Below are 10783 nucleotides of genomic sequence, written 5' to 3' on the forward strand. Positions count from 1 at the left end.
TTTCAGGTTTGAGTGGCATGACATCCTGACAAATGATCTCATAGATGAGTCAGAAGCACTTGCAGTCAGTCATGACAACCTCTCAGGCAGTTACAGCTGACCTTGTCAACAGGCTCAGATCAAACCCATCAGGAGTGCGACTGTTTCGGTAGCCAGGCCTGACCCCAGCAGATCAAACCAGAGGTGGGGTTAATGCCTGCTGGAACAATCAATCTGCTTTTCTTTTTTTTTTTTAACTTGCCGTATCATCTCAGTCTGCTCTTTAAAAGTCTCTGTCAAAGATTTTTTTTTTTTTTTTTTTTGAAAAAGCACATAATTTTGGCATGTCAATTATTGTGGATTTACTGTTATTAGGATGATTGCTGCAATGAATCCACCCTTTGAGCTGCCTGGATTAAAGGAGCAGTTGACATTTCTTCTGGGATGTTTGACAGGGGAAACTGCAAGTATTTTTGTCACTCCATCTCTGTAAAAGAGCATATTGGACGCAAACAGTCTGTAAACTGAAACCCTCGTTTGCAAATTGTGGTAAATGATTTTATAAATTGAAAAACCCGGGGATGGTGCGATGATTTGATGTTTATTTTCTATGTGGGAAATTAAAGAACTGTTTGTAAAGACATGGAACAAGAAATAGTTTGAAAATTAAAATTTCATTAAAACATAATCAGTAGTTTGTTTTAACTTTGGCTGATTGTAACAGTTTATTATGCTGAACTGGCTTTATTGATTATTAAGTTGTTTGTGGTTAATGATATTCTCAAACAGCCATGGGAAGAGTTTGAGCTCTGAATGAGGAATAATGACAGCCTGTGGGCAAAGCTAATACTAATAAAAGTGCCTGACAACGCTACAGGAATGTTGCCAGAATTAATGAAACCTACTGGCCTCTCCTCTGTCTGGTGCCAAGGCACATGTGGAACCTCTAAAAAGCCTGTGTTTCTGGTGGAGTGAATTACCCCCTCAAACCAGTCACACCAGGATATCAGGATGCAGCGCTGAGTAAAGTTAAAAGGCCCAACGCAGGGCCCAATCCCCTAAAAGCATTATAGTATACACGCAAGCTCACGGGGATGGCTTGTGTATGCGTAAACACAAATACACAGACAGGAACTTAGTTTACTGGCGGATCAGTGGTAGAGTAAACACTGAGTTAAGACAGAGCTGGTTGAAAAGGATGATGATGATCTTGGGGTTAACAGTTCTCCCTCAAATCTCCTGGAGAACTCAGAAGAATCAGTGATTAGAGGTTTATTAAAACTCACAGGCTGTAACTCTTTCTACACAGCATCAGTATTATCATATATTTAGTTAGTGCAAAGGTCTCAGCTATGTATTCTCTGCTCAAGTATTTATTTTTCTGACAAGTTTTTACTTTATTTACTACATTTTAACATCAAAATCTGTATTCAGCTTTTTATATTTTAAAGCAAGGGTGTCAAAGTCATTTTATTTCAGGGTCCACATTCAGCCCAGTATGATCTACAGTGGTAAAATAATAACATAATACCCTATAAATAATGACAACTCCAAACTTTTCCCTATGTTTTAGATTGAAAAAAGTAAAATTACATCATGAAAATGTTTATATCCACTAAGTATCCATTAAAAAAATGTGAATAAGATGAAGACTCATGAAGAACCACAAATTTCTTAAGTAAAATATGTGTAATTCTAACAATACTATTATATACTAACACATTTAGTAACAGGCATTTATACTGTTAAAATTGAATTTACTTCTCTGAAAGCATTTCATGTTGTTCATATTTGTTCAGGTTATTCACATTTTTGTGAAAGGATAGTTTGTAAATGTAAACATTTTCCATGTATTTTTTACATTTAACACTAAAATTAAAAAAAAAAAAAAAAAAAAATCAGATTTAAATTATTTATAGGTTTTTGTGATAATATTTTACTAGTCTGACCTACTTAAGACTGAATAGGGCTATTGAACCAAAAAAATTATAACACCCTTGACTGATGTAATTTTTGCATTTCACAAATTCATCCCAAGGGCTGGATTGGACCCTTTGGCCGGACACTTTTGGCCCATGGGCTGTAGATTTGACACCCCTGATTTAAAACATCTTGCTTACTTCAGGTTTAAAACATCTGAGAGGATTTATACATGATTATTTTTTTATTTTCTGTCATTGTGTCTCTACAACAAAACTAATATTAGCTTAAATGAAGGGATAATATCATATGGAAATTGTGTATCCACTGGTGCATATCACACACAACAAACATAACAAGCCCAAATCTAATAAAAAATATGGAACAAGATGAAACAGATAAGAAAAAAGACTAAACCCTGTCATAATATTTTCACATTCTGCTGCTGACATTGAAACTGGATTTACTCAGTGAGGTTAATATTCATTATCTTCGGTACATTGTTTTTTATTTTATTTGATGTCAAAATGCTTTAACTGTCTTCACATTATATCAGTTTGACATGGCGTTCATTTAACTATAATAGTAGAAATGTGTTTCATGAGGTTATTTTTTTTACTTTATAATTTGCACATTTCAAAGCCTGTACTTTTCCACTTTTACTGCAGTAAAGAGCATTAATCAATACTTCTATCTGTATAGCACTGATCTGTACCTGTATTTCTAACAAATGTAAACATGACCATGAAACAAACTAAAAGCAGAGGAATGTGAGAGTCCAAGGTTCTGCAGACATAACATCAGCAGGATGAGGAGGACCTGCAGAGGGAGGGATGAAGGGGATCCTCCTGTAACTGAGTGACATGGGGCTGATTGGAAGCTTCAGGCTGATATTAAAGTGACCTAAGAGACTGTAGACACAACTGGCCTCTAAACAGTCCTGGCTCCTCTTTGGAATGAGCCTCCCACGCCGTGAACAACCCACTGCACAAACACCACTGTCCACATGCAGTCTGACCAGGATGTCAGACTGCATGACTTTTACGCTGCGATGGGAAATAAAATGAAACAAGAAAAGACACTTCCCAAATGTATTTTTAAACACTTTTTTAATACTTTTTTTTTTTTTCCAAAGTTGGATCAGTTCAGGTGGTCTAACCACAGGACCAGGAAAATACCAGGTTTTTGAGGAAAATTAAATTCTATGTAATGATAAATGAAACAGCATGTCAGCGCCATGACTGTGATGAGCAAACAGTAATTACAATACACCATAATGAATTACAATACGGCTTGATGATAGTTATTCAGCAGAATTCTAATTAAGCATAATTTCCAGTTTTTACATAAACAGGCACCAGATTTATAATTAATGGAAAGACAAACAGTTTTGGGCTCTAGCTATACAGGGGAAGCCAAAGCTTTTTTATATCTACTAAAAACATCATCATCTAAAAACACAACATTTGAGAGAAGTTTACGTCTAAGACAAAGCGTGGTGAATCACTGATAACACAATGTGGCAATTTCTCAGAAACACAGGGAAGCAGCAACATGAATATACTGTAAACATGCCAAACCCAAGACATTCAGATACTGTATATAAACACTGTGATATCCTTATTCTTTAGTTTGGCATGTCCTACACACATGCAACTGTGATCACACAAAATCACTACTTTACCAGCTATCAAACATAAACTGTTTGACTCTGATGACAAAATCTGGAAAAAAGCTCAGGGTTCTCCAGAGTATTCTGTGACAAAAATGAGAAACAAAAGACCACCTCTGCCACAGTCACGGAAAATAAACAAATAAAGCAAACTTTAATAACTGACTAAACAATACATTCAGTTACTGTGTATTGTTAAATTGTCTTGAGCATTTTGCGTGGACTTTTATTTTTCTGTATATTTACACTGTTTTTTTTTTTTTTTTTTTTTTTTTTTTACTATTCTTATGAAATGATGACAATGTGATTTATTCTTGAAAGATAGAGTGTAACTATGACTCAGTATGTAATCATTGTACCTGGTCAAAGGTGATACTGATTTCTATAAATGGGAATAAATGAAAAATGTGTCCTGAAAACAAATTATTCCACCTTTATAGGCAACAGTGTTTTTTATTTATTTGGCTGGGACAATTCATATCAGCACAGTTACATACAACTAAATTTAACTAATACAATACACATAAGACTACTAAATGTAGCTAACTTAAAGACCTTGTACATGGTTTTAATCATTTAAGAAACAAAACTAATACAAACATAAAGACCAGCTTAATAGACAAACAATAAAACAACCACAGACCAGCATGGACAATCAAACCAATACAGGCAAGAACTGAGTTAGATGTAAGAGCAAAATATGTCGCAGTGTCACAGATTTACCTTAAGTTTTAGTTTTGCTCTAGTATTGAAATCAACTAATAAAATATTTTCATGTTTTATCTCTTGTGGAAAGGTGTTTCTGATCTGTCAACTTTAAACTGAAAAAGAGGGTTGAACAAGTGTCGTTTTCAGACTTAGATGCCTCCTGTGTAGGTATATGAATAAAAATATGTGTAAATGTTCTCATGATGACTCGGGGCTGTGTGTTCATCGGTGCCTGTGTGTGCGTGTGTGTGTTTGTGTGTTTACTGCTGTGAGGTCCAGCAGTAGTTGACTGATGCCTACCTTGGTTTAACACCATGGTTAACACAGTCGCTCTGGCTCCACAGTGGGTGGAGTCGCCAGAACAACATAACTGGGGCCCTGCAGCCCACTGTAATTAGCCTTATTGAAGCTGTCACTCAATGAACTGCAACGATCCGGTCCCAGAGCGGCCCGGTGCTAACATCAAGGGATAGGTGCTAGGGGCGAGGCCCTGGAGCCGCTGGCCGTGCAACGCTAAGAGCACCTATCTGTTACTGCTTTAATAATACTCCTGACAGTTCCTTCTGTTTTCCACCATTCTTTCCCTCACAAGCCTCTCTCATCTCTGCTCTATGAGCTTCGAGATGTGTTTTGACAAACTGATTGTTCGCTGGCATGACGTGATGTAACGAGGGACACATGTTGCCAGTGAGGAGGAAGACTATGAACGGAACTTCAAAGAGGGGAAAATCAGATCCAGAGCACAACCCAAATGTAGAGCGAAATAAGACTTTAAATCTGTTTATGTATCTCAATGAAGATGTTTCCAATTGAGGGAAATGTACGGCTCAGATAGAAGGGCATCTCGAGTGTGGGTTTGATAAATAACAAAGTCCACATGAAATAAAACATGCTGTGTCTAATAGGCTCATAGCTTTAGAGATTTCTGGAGTTCCTCTTGAACTCATGAGAAGTTTCCTCACCGTTACTGTGGCTCTGACATCTGCTTATTAATACTTTATGTCTGAGAAATACAAAGTGCTCTGTAACTTCCACAAATAAGCACACACCCACACTGAAGAAAAACCATACGCACACCCTCGCATCAACACACGGAGCTATTTAGGTTTTTCATTCACCATTTCATAAATTCAGTTGAGTTGCTGTTTTCACACGAGTGGTGAGGCCATAAACAGTGTAGTTTAGACTGTGTTCAAATATCCCCAGGGTGTATGGACAGTATGGTAGCACTTTATTTTCATTGTAACCTCCTGATATCCACCAGCCCATAACAAACTATGTGTGTAACATAATCACTATAAACAAATGCTGTTTATACTGCACTACTGTATGAGGTAAGGTGCATTATTATGGGTCATATCAAGTAAAATATCACTTAATGAAATATTTACATTTTATATTAGTTGTATTTTTTCCAGCTGAAATGTGATTTGAAGAATCATAACTCATGATTAATTATATGATCTGGTAACGACATGATTCTATTTGTTAGTATAGTCTGTGTTTTATGATTTCGTATGATAAAATCCCTGATTTAATTAAATATCCATAATAATACAGTAAGTAAAGAACCAAACTACATTATGTCATTCTAAAATGTTCAATTCCTTGCAGCTTTGCTATTGTTGCAATTTTTTTTTTTTAGATATTGACCTAATTTCATCCAGATATTTTTTTGTGCGTATAATCATATTTCTTGAGAATAAAATTACACAAATTGTATGATTATATATTATAAATATACTTCATTTAAACATATAAATGTTTCTGCATCAGAAAAATGTGTGCACCTGAGAAAAAGCTGTTTTTCTTATGTCTTTTTTAACTTTCATGTGAGACAGGGAATGATTCCTGACCTGGAGGAGACACAATAATTCTTGTATATAATTCATAAAATTATCTACTAACAAATGTTTTGGAAACATTACGGAAGTTCCTGATCTCAGCTGTGTTTAAAGCACTGGAGCATCACAGAATAGACATTCATTTTTGTTATCAAATGCAGATGTTTCCAACAATTTTGTGTAATGTTACATTTGTAATTAAGTTTTCATGATTTACGATGTAAAAATATTAGGGATGAGTTCTTTATTCTCAGATGGTTATGAAAGTTTTCAAAGTTCTCTGTTTTTTTTCCCAACCCTTTATTTGTACCAGTACTCATCAATGTAGTATTTGGATCAGCACATACTTACATTTTTTGACAAATATTTGTGTAATAAAACATTCATGTGTAAAACAAGAGGTGCATGGTGATCTCTTAAATTTAATAATAGAAAAGGGATATGTCAATAAAACAAATAGGATTAAGAATAAAGAACAAACATGAAACTGTTGCACTGTGCGTGAAATACTTAGCGTCCTTTTCAGCCAAAGCTCTTGTACCAACGACTTAGTGCTAAGCAAAGTACTTGCATGCTGCTAAAGGCAGTAAAACAGCTTTGTTACAAAAGCCGGAGGTATTTGTGAGCTTAATTACATTCATTTTACTCTTGGCATTTGATGGTTAAAACACTTAGCTTAGGAATTTTTATTCCCTTTGTACACCATTGTAATGAACACAAACCCATAATTGTTTCTCACCCATAGGCACTAACTGGGCTTTTTAATTTTCCATCGTTCGCTCAGTAGCTGTGCCAAGTTTTCTTCAGGTAATGTTGAAACTCTGACTCACACAGTGCAGGCTATAAGAGCCGGCTATGAATGGAGCTAAATATATACCATATTCATAAATGCTTCCTGGGATTTGTTATACAAGGTGACTCTACTTGGTGACCCTTTTAAACAGTTCACAGACTCAAATGTGCTGCTTTTTGTGATTAGAATTGCTATTTAATTATAGTGTCTTTAATAGCATCATTGTGCTTTGTTGAAGGAAAGCAATCACTCAGCAGTAATTAAAGGCTGAACTCAAATTCTGTACCAGCCTCATCCATTACAGCTGCACTTTAATGATGAAAATACTGTTGGTCTTGTAATTATTCCTTTACTATTGTCACTAAAGCAGCTCTGAGCCATATCTTATGAGGAGTCTACATTAAGGGAAAATTGGCCTGACTCTCAGAGAAAAGGAAAAGACGTTTAGAAAACATGCCTCCTGATCTGAGAAAGTGGCCTGTTGGCACGAAAGCAGCATCATTACCTTGATGATTAATACTGAGTCATTTTCAGACAGCTCAGGACGATTACCCACATGCACCACCGCTTAATATGATCATCATCCCTGCGCTGAGCTTTTATTACAAGTTTTCTATTGTTATTTTTTACTTAATCACTTAGTTTTATATGCTGACATTTTAACCCATAAAGACCCAGTGCTACTTTTGCGTCTGTTCCCAAATATATTTTTCTCTTTATTTTAACCTTTCTTAAATGATTTATCAGCATTTATTGTAATATTGTCCTCCATGTTTTGCATATTTCACTGTAAATCATGTATTGTCCTAAATTTAATTTAGATGTTCATGAAAGCTCAAAGTTAATTCAAAGATTATTATATCAAAACAGATAAAACTGAAGAAAAAGTGACTTCAGCAAAATATATCAATAACACATAAACCAAGTGTCTCCATCCACTGTCACTGATCCAACTCCATGGGTTTTGCTGGTGAATCAGTGTTGTAGAAGATGATGGTGTTTCCACTTTCAGTACAGAGCCTCTGAACATCCAAATGGGTTATATCTGATGACCATGAAAAGACGAAAAACTGTATTTTACACCAATTATCTACATGTATTAATAGGATTAGTGGATCACAAGATATTAAACATTTCTATCAGTAGATGCTATTGGTCACCAGTGGATGTTTGGGTCTTTATGAGTTAAACTAATGTTGCTGAGCCGTAACAAAAATCAAGAAATTTTAATTTGGAGAGGAAAAGTAACTTTTTGGGGTTTATTCCAATTGACTGCTAATTTAGAGCAGCTTTAAATGGTAAATGAGAGAAAAAAAATGCTGAGTGTTTTTATCACGATATCACTTAGCAAAACTTCAGTGTTTCTGCAAGTTAATGTAACATTTACCTTCTATTTAAAACCTCAAAATAAACTATCTCTATGCATTGATGCTGGCTGTTCTCAGAGGTTTAACCAGCTTTAACTTGTATTTCAATGTTATGTTTGCACTGTGATAGAATGAAACCTCCACAATGATGAACTCTGATGAATGTACGACAGCATGCTGGTGTGTATTTTGGCAGCAGGAGGGATTAAGGCTGTACTCAGAGATATTGTGCATTCCCAGGAGCGAACGCTGGGGAGTGCCCGTCCGCTCACACACACACACCGCTCACCCTCCCCTCTAAGGTGCAGCAGCAATTACTCTGCTCCACATTGTGGTTTCATGTGTTTGTTATGACAAGCATTTAACTTCCAACATCTCATCTTAAAAGTGTGAGATGATTTGGAAACAAGTACAGTGGGATTATGAAATATTAATGCGCCCGTGGTAGTAGTAGATGATGATGACAGATCTGGTGCATGTAAAAAGAGTAATGACTTTTTTCAGGTGTAAGGGTTTTCTAAGACACATGTGCATGAGGTTAGAGTCAGATCATGTCCTGATGTTTCCTGCTGTGACGTTTTATGTATGCATGCTCTCTCAACTCCTCAAACTAAGACCGACTGAAGCAAGAGCGTCAAACTGTCTGCCACATAATGAGCATCCCTTCTCTTACTTTACATGTGTGATTGCTCTGTTTGGGTGGTCTCATCATCATACTCTCTTATTTAGGTGTACAAACATGAGAAACTTTGGAAAATCTAATCAAGATGCAAAGATAATGACGTGCTATGTACATAAACACATGCCTTATACAGTAGATGTTCCCCAAACAAATTTCAAGTCTACTTAAATCATGTATGAGGCCCTGTGGGATACTTCCTCAACATCATCAACAGACTCATGAGCCGGAGACACTGTGGACACCGTGATGGATTCAGATTTTGTCTGCTTTTGACAAATGGAAATGGATTACATGTCAAGCACATAAATGAAAAACGACAGAAGAGCTCGATCACAAACAGGACACAAGGCACATATGCAGCATGCGGACCTGCACAGAAGCATGCACATGTGCACATGAGAGTGGAAACACGCACATGGTACAATCCACAACTGTTTAGTTACTGAGTCATCACCATGTGAACAGTGTGACAGATTGCTAAGAGACAGGGTGGTGCAAATAAAACACTAATGACAATATAATGGCTCATTAGCTTATGATGTGGGTAACATTGTGTGCACACAGACATATGTGTGTGCGTATGCGTAAGTGGAAGAAATGCCTGTAGTATGAGTATGTTCCCAGGCTAACCTGACTAGGTGAGACTCTCTGGCACCAGCGTCTGAATGCAGCCCTGGGGGGAGCAGTACAGTGCAGCAGCCTCCAAAATGAGGTATGCACTCACACACACACACACTACGCACAAAGAAACACAAATACTTTCTAAGAAAAGGCCGTGGCATTCAGGCGGGTGATTCTTTCATATCTTTGTCACTTTGTTTCAGCTCCTTTCAAGGCTGTTAACGTCACACACAACTACTATTACACTGTCACAAAACATGCTTTAAATTCATGTTTTAAGTACTGCACATAACATAGAAATAACACACATTACTGTGTTAAACATGTTTGAACACAGCGTCCTTATTGTACTTATACTCTCTTTACTACAGTGTGTTGTTAAAAAAATGGTAACCTTCTGTTCCACTGTGGTGATGGGTGAGTTTCAGGGTCAGGTCTCTTCATGTGTTTGACATTATTAGCAGAGCTACCATGTAATCCAGACTCAATCCTCAGGCCAATGAGACTTTATTGGGGGTAAAGGGTGATGGTTATGGAAGCTATTAGACAATAATGGAATAAACTCCCCCCTTAACTTATTTGGTCTCTGGAGGATTGTCCTTTCCACTGAAGTTCCTTATCACATTGTATTTAGACTGAAGGGATGACCTGAAAGGGTTTGGGTAGCTCTCATTTACAAGCTAATAAATAACTGTCTGATAGTTTAGCCTCTGTTTTGAGTTATGATTTAAAGTATGGTAATCTCAGAGAGCGCTTTCCCAGGGTTAGAGCAGGAGATATGATCAGTGCCCTAAAATGTTGAAGATTAACATTTTTATTTTCTAAAACGATAAGGCTTCTATGCGTTCTTTTAACATGTGTGTTGCATGATTTAGTGTCAGTTTAAACCATAAATACTGTTTGACAGAAATTAAAAGTGATTTCCAGTGAACCATCACTGTGCTAAAACACACTTAAACAGAAACACAGAATAATCATTCTGAGTCACATCACTAATGTTTAAAAGCCTCAATTATGATGAGTCTAAGGATTCTCTCTCTCAGTCTATAGCAGTGTTATTATCTGTCATTAGCGTCTATTACACACTAAGTTGTCGCACTGATCATCGTCTTTGAAGAGGCCATAATTACAGGGGAGTTTGCCAAAAAGGTTTTGAAATGTCTGAGACAATATGTTCTGACGAAGACAAATTCGCTA

Source organism: Sphaeramia orbicularis, chromosome 5 (genome assembly GCF_902148855.1).
Source record: "Sphaeramia orbicularis chromosome 5, fSphaOr1.1, whole genome shotgun sequence".
In the NCBI taxonomy this organism is placed as follows: domain Eukaryota; kingdom Metazoa; phylum Chordata; class Actinopteri; order Kurtiformes; family Apogonidae; genus Sphaeramia; species Sphaeramia orbicularis.